This window comes from Protomyctophum parallelum (genome assembly GCF_964188405.1).
Source record: "Protomyctophum parallelum genome assembly, chromosome: 9".
In the NCBI taxonomy this organism is placed as follows: Eukaryota; Metazoa; Chordata; class Actinopteri; order Myctophiformes; family Myctophidae; genus Protomyctophum; species Protomyctophum parallelum.
In genome coordinates, this window is record NC_139706.1 from 41,495,460 (window position 1) to 41,513,125 (window position 17,666).

General features: G+C 42.4%; 1 protein-coding gene across 1 annotated transcript in view; it reads right to left on the reverse strand.

The window, feature by feature from the left end:
• Nucleotides 1-16,470, reverse strand: part of cntn5 (contactin 5) — a 278,248-nt gene extending 261,778 nt beyond the window's left edge. The window contains exon 1 of the mRNA XM_083773470.1: nt 16,029-16,470. The gene's annotated coding sequence lies outside the window, so the exon portion shown is untranslated. The remainder of the gene's footprint in view (nt 1-16,028) is intronic.
• Between the last annotated feature and the right edge of the window lie 1,196 nt (nt 16,471-17,666).

Below are 17,666 nucleotides of genomic sequence, written 5' to 3' on the forward strand. Positions count from 1 at the left end.
GTTCGATTCTTGGCTCCTCCAGGCTTTCAAGTCAAAGTGTTTCTAAGCAAGTCACTTAATGCGACCCTCAGAAGCACACTATGGTCAAATGCAGAAACATTATTTCTCCTCTGGGATCAGTCTATACTCTTTCTGTTATCATTATTCAAAATATACCAATCTTCACCTAGGAATCATTCATCTCTTATTTTATGTGTGCTATTTTATGTTCTTATCTCATCAAAAGCAAAACTAATTTTCAAGACGATTAATTTGAAAAGTGTAGCCAACTTGCTCAGTTTTCTTCACAAACAGTTTACTTTAAATTGGCTGCAATACAATGCAAATGTCCATCATACATAACGGCTGTTTGTAGTGGGAGGGAATTATTGTAGGAGAGGCAGGTCAATTGGAAAATTAATGTATAATGAAAAGTGTTTCAGTTCTTGTGATTGTTGTACAGGGCTATATTTTCTTGTTATTATCTGTAGTATTAAGTATTGTACATATCCAACTAGAAAAAGTGCCCCTCGGGGCACAGGTCTCCACCAGGATAATAGCGTTTGATTTTCCATATACAGGTATTACTCCTACACATGTTCTAACATCACAAATTAACTGTCTGAGTCAGAGGTGTGTAGGAGTCGGACCCAAGTGCAGGACAAAGGCAGATCGAGTGCACGGTGGTTTATTAACCAAAAACCAGAGGAACAGAAACAAACACAGGAACAAGGATAAACTAGGGAACACTAGGAGCAAGAAATAACACTAGGACTAAGAAAATACACGGAATCACGAGGAGCTAAATAACACTGACAACATTTTACGAACGAACAAGAAACTAAAAACACATTCTTATACTGAGAGGCGTAGTGAGACCCAACACGTAGCGGAGGGTCTTCTACCCTCTCAGCCATGGTCATATCCACGGTAATCTGAGACCTCTTGTGGCTTATTGCTTTTCTAAAACGGTTAAACATATACTGTAGCAATATTAACCTCATAAAACTATTAAATTCACAAAAGTAGCTACGCTTTGTGCCACCAGAGCGAGTCACACACTTCCTTGTTTTGCTCGGCAAGTAGACTATGTGACGGGAGAATAGCACTTGATGTCTTTACAGGGCTGCCTGGAGCCACACATTCACAGTCATATGAGTGCGGGCGGTGCTTACACGCCCGCACGGCCAGCGTGTGTAAGGCAATCAAGTGCTCCCCTTCCCCAGTACAGCTACAAGGCTGCAGGATCAGCTGGGAATGATACAAAGTGATTGAAGTTGTGGATTATCGGTGAAATTTACATGATGGTAACCAGCCAGAATCAAGTTTTGGGACTAACCGTTTTAGAATAGCTGGTAACAGTCAGACGGACACACGGACAGACACACGGACGGACAGAGTGCAAAACATACTCTCCCCATGCCTTCGGCCTGGTGGAGACAAAAATCACACTCGTGTTAAGTGAGGGGTGCTATTATTATCATACATGTACATCATCTCATTCCGGCCAATCACAATTTGCGTCCACACTTCTCCGTCCTCACTTTTTATCCTCAATACGTAGGCCTACTTTAGTCAGCCAATGAAATCATCGCTATGGGGTGCTCAGCCAATCAAATCATTGCTATGGGGTACACACAAACAGACAAAGCTGGGCATAGGCCCTCAACAACACTAGTGCTTTATATTCCCTTGCTGGTAATTCCCTGCATTATCGCCCATTACATTGAGCTATTAAAAATGTTGATCCACCAGGCTTCCTGAATATGAAACGAAATCTCTCGCTGAGGCACACTCTGATTTGTCCGCTGCCCTTACGCCAGGACCTTGAAACACCAACAACTGCTCTTTCTACTGCAAGGTCAGGTGGTTGTCTCGCATCTCAGATAAAAGGTGTTACATTGCTTGCTTGAAAAGAGACGTGAGAAAATATGTGCTTGTGCACAGTCATTTGGACATGTCATCTTCTGTCATCTCAAAGGTATTAATTCGTTTTATCATAATTGAGGGGCACATGCCAAGCTTTCCGGGTTTTTTGTACACACGAACATTGACGACAAAAGTGAAGAGGGAAAAGTGATTGGCCGGCGTGACTTGGTGGGAGATGTGCCGACATGGTTGAGCATTGCATAACGATTGTGGCTGGTAGAGAGTTGTCAGACATTGCGCACAATACTTGGACAGATACAATACTTGGACCTCTTAAGCTACGCCCGTTGCTGCTGTTGTATTGTTGGCTGATTTTGGTTTTTTGTGAGGACGCAGATTGTGATTGGCCAGACTGAGATGATATATGATGATGTATGATTATAAGAGCGCCACTCACTTCACACAGGTGTGATCTTTTTGTCTCTGCTTAGCTCCGTTTAGTTGGCTGGCTTCTGATGCTTATACATGCGCGCGTGCGTGCATGCTCGCTCATTAACACTGGTAGCATCAGCATCTTTTGGCTCAACCAACACAGTCTTGCATCTCATTTACCCATCATTACTACAGTATAATTTGCTTTGTTTTATCTTGTGTCCACTGTGGTAGATAGGAAGGGATGGAACAGAGCACAGGATCCTTTCAGTAGTGAGTTCAGGGAGATATGCACACTGCCACTGGCTGTGGAGGTATGGCCAATTGGGAACCAGAAGGTTCCTGGTTCGAACCCTGGCTGACTTCATGTTGAGGTGTCCTTGAGCAAGACACCGCATCCTTACTTAACTGCTTCTGATGAGCAGGTTGATGGTCTGTGTGTGAATGGGTAAACATGAATGGGACCAATACCGACAGGGAAAGTGGATCAGGAGCTAACAGACCTGGCTGTAGAATGGGGCGTGTAACTGCAACTACTATACAATGATTTCAGTTTTCTTGGACAGTCCTAGGTCCGTGTTGCCAAAGAACACACTGTGCTAGGAGCAGCTGCCATCTTCCTACGTATCTGTGTGAGTGGATTTTCTACGCCGGCTGCTACGAAATTAAATACAGAACACGCTTGCAGCCATCACACAATGTGCGGTGTGTGTCCACCTGAGCAAGATCACTCCTTAGAGTGGATGGCTTCTGTGTCATGAAGCAAGCCTCCCGCCCCCCTCTCTCTCTCTCTATTTGTTTTTGGGTTATGTTTAGTTTACAAGTGGGCAGACATTTTTGCTCAGCTGCAGTTCTGCCTCCCACTCACCAAGGCTATCACAATAGGCTTATATTTTGTACAAATACTGTATCTATACATTTGCACAGTGCATATCCAATAACAATATTATGTTTAATAAGTATCCCACTGTGCTTGTATGGTGTGCTGTGCATCAAAAGCCCATTATATTTGTTTCCCTATAGAGATATAAAAATATTTATAATAATTGTTTTAATACTGCAACCAATCCAGACTCCTGGTGAATCATGACCATAAAAGATTTGATTGTGTAAAAATATATTTTAATATTTATTTCGGATACGCCAGACCACCAACCACCCTATGCACATGATATGAGCCTTCCAGGCAAGCTTCCAACAAACACAATGGATAGAGCCTTTCTTCCACACTTCTTGTCCGTGTGAGGAACAGCGTACCAGAGCATAGGGGTGGACAGTACGTTGTAATATACTGTACCTTTCAAGGTTCAATCTGGATGCCACCTCTGTGCCTCATTAGTTGTTGATATACATGTAGCAACACAATTATTGTCTCCACCAGCCGAAGGCATGGGGGAGAGTATGTTTTGCACTCCGTCCGTGTGTCCGTCCGTCCGTGTGTCCGTGTGTCCGTCCGTCCGTCCGTCCGTGAGCATCTAATCTCGGCCACCGTTAACCCGGTCGATGCCAAATTTTGCACACACACTCCCTGGATGCCAACCATGAACCTCTGCCCCAAACTTTCCAGAACGGCCTGTTATAGCGCCACCAGGAGGCCGCTTTGTGCAAAACAAGTTTTTGCACACTACACCTACAGATTGTGTCCAAACATCACGCAAATTGGTACACAGTCTCTCTAGAGCCATTCAACCAAACCGCTCTTTCAGATTTCTCAGACTCCATCCTGATTGGTTAAGATTGGCTTCCAAAATTCACAGGAGTGCTCAGTTTCGAAATGGACGAAATGCCGAAAACTGGCCGAAAAGTGTTTTTACCTCTGACTGCAAGGATCTGTGGATAACTTTGTATGCCAACTCCCTAGAGGCCAAGGAAAAACCTTTGTCTGGAATTTTTCACATCTGCTCTTTATAGCGCCACCAGGAGGCCGACATATGTAAAACACATTTTCTATTATTACTCCTTCAGATTTTATCCAAATTTCACGCAAATCGGTACACATGATCTCCATAGTCATGTGATCAAGACAGGTTTGTTTGATTTCTCATATTACATCCTGATTGGCCACGATTGGCTCCTACAGTTTTCAGGAGTAGCAAATGGCCACAACTCCTCCGATTGCGATGAAACTGTGCACGCATATTCCCACTAGGCTGAGGAAGAATCCTGGTGGAGACCTGTGCCGATTGGCACTTTATCTAGTTTTAGTTTTAGTTTTTAATAAGAATTAAAGGTTTTCGGAAGGTTAGGTTTTGGAAGGTGTTTTTAGAATCAGCCTCAGGCCTAAATGGATTAATGGTAGAGTTGTTCAAATCGATCGCTTTGAGCTCCTAATCACTCAATCGGCTGTCGCCAAATTTACCGATATGCAAATCCAATATTTTATGACAACGCTGCCATACAGCTTTACAACCAAAATAATGTGGCATTCTAGCCTCGGCTAGAATGCCACATTATTGCCTTCATACTTGCAGATGATGTTCATGGAACATGCTCCAAACAGTTGACATGCCAACTTGCATCTTTCCGTTGGCTTTTGTTTGCGTTTCAGTTTCAGTTTACTAAAAACACACATCCACGTTGTTCAACACCTCTTCAGCAGCAGCTTGGACATGGAGCAACATGGAGCACAGCTCAGCACACGCTGCTATAAAGTGAACGGTTAGCACTTTCCAAGTAATTGGGTATATGAAAACATTGTATAACTAGAACTGTGCCTACTTGCTTGCCTACACAAGTAGGCCTACTAGTGGGCAAGCAGAGCGTGCAAGTACTGTAGACCGGTACAAACCGGTATCCTATGATTGACCAATGGTAAAATAATGGATACGGTATATCTGAATTGGCTATTGTTCACAATTGCGTTTAATAAAACAATGGCGAAAAAAGAAAACGCCAACCACTGTAGATATATAAGTTATGGCTTTTCCACATCAATGCCTTCTTACTCGCACAGCGAGGTTGAGCCAACACAGCTTCAATTATTCAGATCGTTTAACCTTTATAATTAAGATCGTTACTGTTTTAATGACATTAACAGCATTAACGCTAAAATAGCTACAGTGTTCAAGATGCAGTATTGCATGGCTGAATCTGTGTCAGTAGTGGAAAAAGTACACACGTTTTACTTGCTTACTGATTCACCGCCGACTGTGTCTGAAATGTGTAATCCAGCAGTGCCATCCGTTCATTTTAAATGGTGGACACCTTTAGTTTGAAAGCCATTTCCCTCGGAAACCGGAAGTGAATTGTCGCTATGTGTGTTATTTAATTCAACCAAAACATACATTTTGTAACCGGGCATCATATCGTTTAGAGAACAGAGGTATTACGATTCTAAAAACTGCATTCCCATAGACAGCATAAGCCAGCGGAATTTTCATTTTCATTTCCTATTGTGAACCGTAATCAGTTTATATTAAAATAGGCGTCGAAAGGCGAACTCGGCACAGAGGGTGTTTGGACCAGGATCGAGGCATCAAAAGGCAGTGAGAATAATACAGAATTTGTCACAATACAACCAGACAGAGCTGAGCACAGCAGCCCTTTGTTGCCCAAAATGTCAGCAGCAATCTGACAGATAGCCTTGCACGTTCACCTCTAAGGACAGAGCGAAACACAGCAACTGGAACTTAGTACTGTGGGCAAGGTTACTCTAGAATGACCAACATCAGCTTTAATGCATTGTCCCCTTCAAGAAAGAGACAGAGGAGAGACCACGAGTTACCGGACGGACACTGTAAAGAGCTGGCTGGAATAGGAAAAACAAGAATTGATTAAATCAACTAATTACCAGCTGCATTATTATCTGCGGGGGTCCACTATACTATAACTGCCTCTGTGTCAGTTTCAGTGCAGTAGTTTAGGTAGGAAGCAAAATTCACTATGGTGTCAGACATATTTTCGCTGGTTTCATAGTATCATAACAAGAAATACAAAGTTCACAACGAAGTTCCAATTTCCTCTTGTACTGTATGCAGCCACTAAGTTCTCATGGCTTTGGAGTGAAACCCAGGCTTACAGAAACAGAAACAGTGCATCGCGGTTTAGCCAATGAGAAAGCCAACTAGCACAGCGACGTCAGCCAATGGGAGAGTAAGCTGGACTAGTGGACTAGCTTAATTGTAATATAAAGATATATGTTTAGCAAAAATCTGCCTCATGGTGGCGTTATAACAGGCAGGTGCGAAAAATGCAAGGCAAAGGTTTTTCCATTAGACTAGGAGTGTGCATTCAAAGTTGTACACATATCGGTGCAGATATACCGTAGGTAAAAACAGGAATTGGCCTGTTAGGTTGATTTTAAAATGTTGAAGTGGCATTTCTTCTTCTGCCTAGTAGGAATGTGCGTGCATAATTGCACAGAAATCACACGCTGTGTTAAGATTTGAAGCATTTTGTTTAAAACGGACTAATCCTGTAAACTTTGGAAGGCAATCTTAGCCAATGGGGAAGCGGACGTGTTGTTGATCACAGGACTATGGAGATAGTGTATACCAAATTGATGTATGGATAAAATGTGTAGGCCTACGAGTAATCTACAGAAAAGTGTTTTTCCAACGTCGGCCTCATGGTGGCTTGGAAGGAATGTTGTTCGATCTGGCCTTTCTGTTGGGTTTGGAGAATTTCACTAGAGTTCTAGCCTAACTCTCAGTCTAAATTTTCATTTCGTTTCACTTCATTATTAATTATTCTGAATCGCATCATATCTGTTTTAATAGCCTAGCTATTCAGGGCTGGAGCCAGGCTACTAGAACTAAACATTGTTTAAAACTTCTAAATACCAGTAAGACGCCCTGAGGGCGAGAAGCAATCTCGCCCTAAAGGGGAGTTTGAATGGACAGGTATTAGTCAAAAGGGAGACATCGAAGAGGAAGGACGGGTGGGGTAGGAGTTGCAGGGTTTGATGAGGTCAGTGTCGTGATCTTCATATATGGAGACTGCCATATTTGGAGCGTGTCCCGAGTGTGATGGACTGACGGTCATATATGGTGGCGTGGCATGTCACGAGGCGTGACGTGTTACGAGGCATGATGTCACAAGGCATGATGGTCTGACGGCCATATATGGTGGCGTGACTGACGGAGCGACAGGTTTCGCAGGTTTTCATAGTTATCTGCGACCCATGGTTGCAATTAGGTATGAAAATTTGAGAAAAAGCTTGGCACACTAGGTGAAAATAAAAAGCCTATTCATTAAAACAGAAAACTGCTGGGCTTTAAGCCTCAACTGAGAGACGGATGTAATTTGTTAATTTGTTAGGTACTCAATGTGTGACTGTGTTTTACTTGAGGTTAAGCAGTAATTTGACATTCATATGCCAACTAAGAGGATTGTTAACCATGACAGTCAGGCAGTCAGATGAGGCTTAAGAGAGGAAAATATTTTCTGCAAGCACAGAACAAAGGGCCTTGTCGCTTTTTTAGGCTAAATACCAGAGTATGGAAATGTAATGACTCTGCTTTTCTGCCATTCTTCCTTGATATTGGTTAGTTTTGTCTGCTGTCAAACATAATCAAGTGAACAATACACAGTTCACAGTGACAGTGTTATCAAAGCTCCCATAAATGAGCTTTACATTTTCTGTGCCTTATGTTTGTACATAGCCTATGTAAGTGGCGATAGTCACATGTGTATGAGTTTTCATAACACCTTTTACAAAAGAGGCTTTAAAAACACTGCTCATCTGCTGAAAAGAATGCTGGCTACAATCAATGTATTTATTTTGCAAGTTTTCGGTCTACTGTTTTCAGTCATTCTGTATGGAAAAGAGGCTTTACAAACCACAACACTGCAGTCAGGATTGTGAGCCAATCAAGTTTAGGGTCTGGAACGTGTGTCCATAATGTCTACTATCATACAGTGTCCAGGGTCAATAATTATCTAAGGTGGCTTTCAACTTCTACTGGGAAATGCAATATCCGTTTGTTGTTGTTTTTGTGTGTTTAGTCCAGAATGAATTTAGAATACGTTCCTCTCAAATTTAAAGATGAGAGACAAGACTCATTTTCCTGTTGCATTTCAATCATTCTCTACTACTATTCATTTCTAAAATAAAACGCTACACATTTTGCACCAATTCACTGGCTGTGACCGTGAGAGGCAGTCAGTAAGGGTAGGCTAGCATCAATTTCCTGCCTCCGGACGGGTAGGAAAAATCTGGGTGGGGAAGTGATTGTCATCACTCACCCAACACCGCTGAAGTGCCCTTGAGCAAGGCACTGAACCCCCAACTGTTCCTCCTGGAGCTGCTTAGTGTCCAACAGTATAAGACTGTGGTTTTACTGGTCAGCTCCCAGGTACAGGACGTTGCTGAAAATGAGCACTTGTGCTCAGCTACTACCCTGGGTAAGAAAACTAAGAATGATGTATTTTTTTCCCTGCAAACCATTTAGACAGTGTAGTACAGTGCAGTCATTCTTTTCAAATGGTGGATCATAAAAATTCAAGTATTCGTAAAATATAATCTAATTTAACAAAGCAAATAATTGAACACGATTTAAACGCACCTTAGAATAATTATGCCAACAGCTGAAATCGTGCCCTGCGACTAATTCAAAGGCTGTTTGCTTCTGACAGCTCAACCCCTTATCGGAGTACAGAACCACAGACACACCAACACTTCCACTTGAGCCTGATATACTCTGAGAAATAGCACAACCTCACAGAGCTTGTACATTCATTTCCGGTGCGCGACTCCGTCGTAGGGCGGCGTGTAAATCTGACATTCAACAACTCGTAAAGATCAGCTGAAAAGGAGTACTGAGCAGAGTGCCCTGTCATAAAAAATGGAGGGTGACAAAAAGTGAACACAAATATCAGATCTACAAGCTCACAGTAAAAATATAGAGCCTGTAATCAAGGCTTATCTTTCCTCTGGCCGATCAGTGTGATGCAGAGCACTGAGCCCCGAGTTCTGTGTTACAGTGACTCGCCGTGAAACTGCACACCGACACACTATTACACTGCCATCTCGCTCATCTTTCCGGGCGTGAGGGCTTGTGAGACGTTTGGGAGATAAAAAAAAAGTCAAAGAGTGCGATACTTGATCATGGCCCTGGTAGATAAGACCCCCTCGCACTGTCACATGAAATCAGTGGCTGTCTCCTGAAAAACACTCCATCCCGGGGGCCATGGCTCACCACCATCGCATCAGCATCATCTCGCACGGCCCTGCAAAACACTCACCTGCCTTGCCTCGGTGACAAAGTACCTCCACAGACAAATCACATCTCCTATCACCTATTCTGCACAGAACATATCACTAATACAACTTGAAGTTTCTTTTGTTAATTGTACAGTAGTATACTACTGTACATACAGTGCAACATGGGTTTATTATTTATCACCCAGAACTGTTCTGGCCGATAGTATTGGCCATCAATTTACTAATTTGTCAATCGGTATATTAAAATATACAGCCAAATGTCCCGATTTTAAAACCACTTTCAAACCGGAATCTCTGTCTATTATGTTGGGCATATAATTATAGGCAGGAGTTAAATAAAAATAGCACAATGCGTCGCAACATGACAAAAACGTTTGAGAGGCACTGGTCTAGGGCTCCCCCAGAATGCGTAACCAGAAATCTGTCATTGGTCGGGTACCGGGTCCACTTGAATAGCTTGATCTTAACTACCGACCCCATTGCAATTCCACTCTTCCCTAAGGGCAGAGTGGGATTCTGGGCCTAGGCCTATATTCTTGTTTTCAAACACCATTCTGGGACATAGGCTACTGTCTAATTTTAAGCATCCAATTAATAACCTTTTACATTTCCCCTCCCTTGCTGGTTAATACCAGCCCAGTCAATTAAAAAAATGACCTGCAGGTTTCTGCAGAATACTTTCTTGAAGGTAACACAATATAGCATCAACGATATGATAAAGGAACTGCATTATCTTTAACAGGCGACAATGCCAGCTCAGTGGCCTTGTGGATAAGGTGTCCGCCCGCTTGGCACTCAGCATCAAGGGTTGGATTGGGGGTGAATCTGTCTATGTCACATACAGTACTGACGTCATGTCCAGGGGGTGTACTTCAAGCTGCGGCTGCCTCACGCTACAGAAACAGGAGATAGGCTCTGCCTATGGCCCTACGTATATGACTCATCAAGGCTTACTTCCTTATGTATATTATTTCAACATAGCAAACAGCATTTGATTATTATGAGTTTGACTCATAAATAAGCCAAGCTTGGTTCTGCCAACTACACAAAAGGGTGGTATAAGACTAATGTCAGTGGCTTTATTCTCCAATAATAGAGATATTTGGGAAAATAAGCGCATTGAGGCTGCTAAACATTTTAGGGGGTGTAACTGAACACCGAAATTAAATAATATTTTCCAGTTAGCACACACTGTAATGTGACAGCCTCAGAGAGACTCGAGTGTGTCTGTTTGATTCATTGTACATCAAAACAAAGTAATTCATAACAGTGACAGCGAAGAGGGGGTCTTGGGGAAGGGTAGCGCAGCTTGAAGTCAGTCTTTCTTAAGGCAGATGTTTCTATGCAATTATATGAATTAACTTGTCAGATGGTTCCTGGGGGACTTTGTTTTCTCATCCAACAGCTTCTAGGTTCCTGGGGGACTTCGTTTTCTTATCCAACAGCTTCTAGCGCTAGCTGAGCTTCCCTTTTTGTGGGGAAAAATAAATATATAAATAAAATAAAACTACATAACAGGAAAAACAACTTCAAGGCAGCACCTGTCCATCACAGGTGTGCCGCCATCAAGATGGTCAGCACATCGGTCGACTACCTTGATCGGTCACTCGATCCCGTAGGTTTACACTCTATAACATTCAACGAATTAGACCCTTCCTCACCCAGGAGTCAGCCCAGCTCCTTATCCAGACATCATATCAACTTGATTATTGTTACTCCCTCCTTACTGGGCTACCGCCATGCGCACTTAAGTCTGCCCGCTCTGCCGCAGCTTGCTTGGTCTTTAACCAGTCAAAATGATCACGTCTTCCCCCTTCTCCGCTCCCACCATTGGCTGCACAGAGTACAAAACACTGATGGTGGCATTCAAAGCAACCAAAGGTATGGTACCCCCATATCTTGCAAGTCTGATCGAACCCTACAAACCATCCCACACGCTCAGATCAGCCAAAGCAGGAAAGCTGGAAGTACCTTCACTAAAAACACCGGGACAACGCTCCACACGTCCCAAACCCTTCTCCCTTCTGGCTCCAAAACTATGGAATGCACTTCCCATTGCAATCAGAACTGCAGACTAGAATAGTTCTTTCACATCAGAGCAACAACCCACCTATCTCCCAGTCAGAGTTCAGACTTTTAATGAATGTAGAATGTGCAGAATACAAATATGCAGGATACAAATGTGAGGGACTTTTTTTTTAATTGTTTATTTTAAACAAAAAATACACACTTATGCCAGGGTGCCAGTGATCACCCTCCTTTGTGCCAATGTTGGCACTGGTGCCTAAGGTTGCCTACCCCTGATTATTTTAGATGATGAATTTTAGGCAAATGATAGGCCTGATGTTTGCCTGGTATCCTAGTTTCTCTGAGACACTAACTGTATTGTAACTGTATCTATCACCTGCAGTATTTTAATTGTGCTGATTTAGATGCATGCAAACTCAGTGTTAATTTAACTGATGCATAATAGGGTTGGGGTTGGTTTAGGTTGGGAACCGGAGGAATCCAACGTTGAAAAACCGATATATGCACTAACTTCACGTCTGCTATACAATTACAATACCGGTGGGTCTCCAACTTTGTACCTTTTCAGGACCACCTTAACTCTGAGAGTGTAGAAATGGAACGAAACAAACCTGTAAGGGTCTGTTTGGTTCCATGTGTACACTCTCAGAGTTACAGAGACCTGTAAGGGTCCATGGAACCCCCTTAAGTAACCCAGAGGGTCCGTGAGTGGACCACAATTTTAGATCCACTACAATAATGTGTATGCAATACTGTATGTTTATCAAAATTATATGAAGCCTGAAAAAAAAAGTGGAATCATTAAAGGGAAGCGTATATAAATCTGACCGTTAAGAGGGAATCTGAATCGTTAAAGTCCTAAAAGGATCCCAACCCTTTTGGATCAGAGTTAAAATGAACACTCGTTATTTGACTGTGTAACCTACAATAATGTACGACTGTGTCCATGTGCATCTCCACACCCACTGGGAGAAGCTCTCAAGCTTCAGGGCACTGGGAGTTCAACGTGATCTTCCAGACGTTTGTGTCCATTTTCACTTCAGCGGTCACAGATTGGTGGGGGTAAATGGGAGCTCCCTGGGGAACCGTTATAGTTGGCGACACGCTGTTTCTTTTTCCACTTTTGTCGCCGCAGAGAAACACACATTTGCTTAGGCATCACAAGGACGAGCCTTAGCTGTTGTCACTTGCAATTAGCGCCATGCAGCCTGGAATGCTGTATGGTAAATGGCCGTTAGCCCGGTGTTGACGTCAATAATCACTGTGACTCGGAGGGTGATTGGATCCTGTGGTGGTGGTGGACAAATTATTCAATCCCAGTACTTCAAAGCATATATACTATAATTGATAAAATAGCAATTATAGTGAAAATAGCAGATCTACATTTCCTAAGAAATGTTGTGGAGTCAATATTTGTCTTTTTGAAAATGTAATGATGCGAGCATCCACAAATACAATACTGCAGTAAAGTACAGATAATCAAGTACTCAAGCAAATGTACTTAATTACTGACCACCACTGACAGACATATTCCCTGTGCGTCAAGGTCAGCTGATCCCGCCGATTTGCATTTTCATCTCACGCTCCCCTCCAGTTGCGCTCGCAAAAAATCTTGAAACATGTGCTGCAAGCAAATGGTCGTTTTTTATGTACACAAACCCCTGCGAGGGTCAGTTTCTACTTTCTACACTCCGAAGTTAAACGCTCATCTCTGGAGTCCTGTGTGCATGATGAGGGATAACCTCACATCCTGCCCCATTCAAACAGACACAGCTGTTCATTCCATCCCTCCATATTCCCCTGACAGACAGGTGGAGCAGCGTTTGATCGAGCTTTCATCTTTTATTATGCACGGTGGAAATCCTCTGTGTACATTCCGGGCCCATTTGGTTACATGTGTACACTCTTTTTTGTAAATTGTACACTCGATTTTCCCGTATAGGCCATGGGTTCCCACACTTTTCAGCCCACGACCGCAAAATAATGCTGCCATTTACTCGCGACCCCAACCTATAACCCCGGAGGTAATTTTATATACCTAAATGTGCACTTTGGTGCGTATTATTCCTAGGGCTAAAGTGGTTTTGTAACAATCATGGTTAAAATGTATTTGTAATCATTCTTACATTGTAATTGTGCGATCCCACCGTCCGTGTACCACAACCCCATGTGAGGTCCCGACCCCAACTTTGGACCCAACTTTGGGAACCCCTGGTGTAGGCTACCTGTTCCACAGCACAATTTTCAGACATTCTCGATAAATCTAATCTAAAGGCAACGTCGGGCAGTTGGATGAAGTAATTGCACTTGCACATTACAAAACTATATTTACCCCATGTCTCATCAGGCTAATTAATGTTACCAGTTACCACTGCTGAGTCCCATGTAAATGCTAAAAACATTATTGCAAATGTTTTTAAATCAGGCAACTGACACAACTTATTAATAACACAGGTTTGAACCGTACTCATTCAGTGAAATACCTGGATAACAGTTATGGTCCTAGGACGCCATTGTTGGCTGTACAGGACCACGATTTAGTACCTAGTGAACAGTACAGTATGTACTACAGTGTACAGTGGGCTTTGTTTTGTTTCGGCTGTCTCAGCAGAGCTTGGTATTTGCCCCTGATACCTCCCAATAAAACCAATATGTAGTAGTCATAATTTAATGACCAAAACATAATGGAATTGACTCAAAAGTGGGTGTACACGTTATTTTCCAGTAACACTATTTGAAGAACGACTCTGCTGAATTAGCTAAACTTTCACTGCAATGCAACTAAACAAATTTGCAGCACAGCGACAACAACAAAAACCATGATAACCCATTGCACAGCTGCTACTTGTACACAGAAATGTCATTAGTAGTGTGCAGAGAATTTAACGATTTCAAACATGTCTAATTATTGAAGGTGACTGAATTAAAGCTCAGAATGCACACACGCACACACACAATGCTAAAAGTGTGACACTTTTGCATACAAAAACAGTATAGAGTATGCTCCACACTCATGAATGTTTCATTTACAGACACTTTGAAAGTGCTAAAATGCCCATTTCACAGATATCATATCACCTATGAGACCGTGGGTCAATAATTTGAGACAAAACTTGAATATAGAAAATGAAAGTGGTCCTCTCACCCTCTGCTGATATTAAACCCTATAAGAAACTGCCTTTAGTTGCAACTGTCCTTATACCTAGAACTCCCTCCCTTATGTTCAAATAGTTAGTATGTTCTATTAAAGATGAGAGGTTGATCTGAAAGGTTCATCTTTATGATGATGTAAACTATGAGCATGTTACACGATGTTCAAAACAATGCCAGTTTTCAAAAGATAATTAACATTGGATGATGGGCACTCTCTCTGAATGGGTGGGGTTGGAAAGTTTGGTTATTTATAAATCTAGGATGCTTTTTGTTTTTTACTTTCCCTAAATATAGGCCAGTGTTGTTGCACTAGGATTTTTATGTATTTTGTATCAAGAGACTGTGCAATTTGCATCCATTTTCCTATGACTGTGAAATGCATACATGCATTCAATTACGAAGATTTTTTTTTAATTTAATTTAATTTGATTTATTTTAAGTTGAAATATGAGGTTTGTGCCTGACAACGATTATGAAAGAACTGGAACAGGTTGCTTGACAGACGCAATCACTCCCAACACACCCAGCTCCCATGGCTGATCGTCCTAAAAGCAGTCTTAGCCAAATCAATGAGATCAAACAAGTGTTGAGCCCGGGAGCTGCAGCGAATTGCCCAGCTGTCGCCAGCATTGCGTGAAATGACATTGCATCAAACCTCAACAGAACGGAGCAAGCAACACAATTGTGAAAAGTGGGACATGTCTCTCGATCTGTATGAGTTGATAGATCAACTCATTCTATAAACTCATCACCTGATGCTACCCCTCCTTAATATCCCCAATTCCCCATCTTTAAGCTTTTATCAAACGCAGTCATATGATCCATCCAGTGTATGAGTTTCGAAGAGAATCTGTTTCAATCTCTCTCTCACTGACTCTCTCTCTCTCTCTGTGTGTTTCAATATCTCTCTATCTATCTCTCTCTCTCTCGGTTCAATGTGGGACTTTCCTTGGCCGTATATATTAAACTGTATTATTACTGTATGCTCTGTGATGTGTGCCAAATCATTAGCCTATAGGCTACTTTATGAGGACACAAAACAACCACAGCGGTGGAGAAAAGGAGCACGTGCAAATGTATTGAAGACAAAAGCGGAGTTTTGTAGAATAAACACAGAAATATAGGATTTTATAGACTTCAACCAGAGGTCGGTTGGAACAAAAGACAAGCCCTACATTTAGCAAGTCTAGTGTGATACTTGAGATTTATCCTCGTGGCGCGCTGCTGCATGGTTTTATCACGATGTTTTCTAGTAAGAGCCCACACACACAACTTCTACCCTGCACCACGCACCAGCCTTGCGCGTATATTAGTGCACTCACAGCGACATCATGTAAAAAAAAAAAAACAGAACCAAAAAAGAGATACCACTTAAGATGGACCAAAAGTAGTTTGTACTCACGGCAAAGAGGATCGTCTGGGAACGGGATCGTTCCGTAGGATCACTTTATCTCCGCACACACCGGAATGAGGACCCCCGGTCCGGTCGGTCGGTGCCGCTTGCTCGCGCTCCGAATAGCGGAATGGAAAGGTATAGTTTACGGGGTTATATCCAGCGAGCCCCGTGCGTCTCAGAACAATATCACTACGTGGTCAAACCGCACAGACTGTGGTCTACACATCCCAGATGAGCGCAGCCAATTGCTGTGCGGGTCATTACAAATATTAATAAATAGATATGTTGATGTCCACTTCACTCCTCAGGTTTCTACTTCTTTTTGTTTATATTTTAGAACGCCGATGAGGGTTTCTTTCAGTCGTAGACTATCTTGTTCAAAGCGGTTGGTGATTCTATAAGAGCAGCAGCGATGGCAAAGTGGTCCTCTCTTGTCTTTCTCCTCTCCTCTCTCCGCCGTGGCTGCCTGGGCTCTGCGGCGCTGCTCAGCATCCCCCGGCCATCAGCCATGCAGGAGCAGAGGAGAGCCCACAACACGGCGTCTCAACGTCTGGTCCGGGGCCTACCAGGGGGTCTGATGGACCCTTAGGCAGGTATGAGAGTGTAACGGCAACGATATTAATCTATTTTTGGGAACCCCATCTATTGTTAATTTAACTTTGAGCGTATAGTAGTGTATAGGCATAGGCTGTATACAGCTATCATCTGGTTAATTTAGAAGGCTAATCTCTCAGAGTTACAGACCCACAAGGGTCCATTTGGACATGTTGAGAAATAGAACAATTTTGAGGTATTTGTACTTTACTTGAGTATTTCCAATTTTCAATACTTTTACTTCTACTCCTGAAAGAAGTAGGTATTGTGGGCTGTACATATAAACGATCTGCTGGTGGTGATTGACATGGTGATGATGATGAATGATATGCTGATGCGGTGATTAGGAATGATGATTTTAAACTATAAGCAGAGGAATGAAAATACACAAGGGAAACAAATCAACCAAAGTACATACAACAGGAAGTTAAAACAAATGACAAACTCATAGTTAACTTAATGGCAAACAGGTAAAGGAACAGACAATCTAAAGCAGAATGGGGGAACTTACTTAATGCATCGTAATGGAACATCATCATGGAACAAAGAACTTCCCACACAAATGTTTGCCCTCTGAGTATTGGCGCACCCCAGGTGCGCCAAAACCCCGACCACTCCTGAGTACACTGGTCTTCTCTACACTTTTCCCTACTCACCGTGTGAGGGGACTTTCTACAACTCCACTGCAGAGCCATTTTGTTTTTTTGTTTTTATTCCACCATGCTGCATGCACAACTATTTGAAAACTTTAGCTACTAGATACTTTGGATATTTTAATTTTGATTAGAAAACATAGGCCTATATAGGTTACATTAACCACTTCAACCCTATATATTTTGGCCAACTGAAAACAGCATATCTACAACAAGCTCACAATGCATGAGCAGCTAGTAGATTGGCTTTTTTTTTAATATTGTGTACACATTTTGCACTTGTGAAATGGGACATTCTGCAATATGAGTACTTTAAGTAGCTTATTTTGATGCCGATATAGGTCTACTCGAGTATCCTACATTTTAAATATGGGACTATACTTTTAACGGAGTGCAT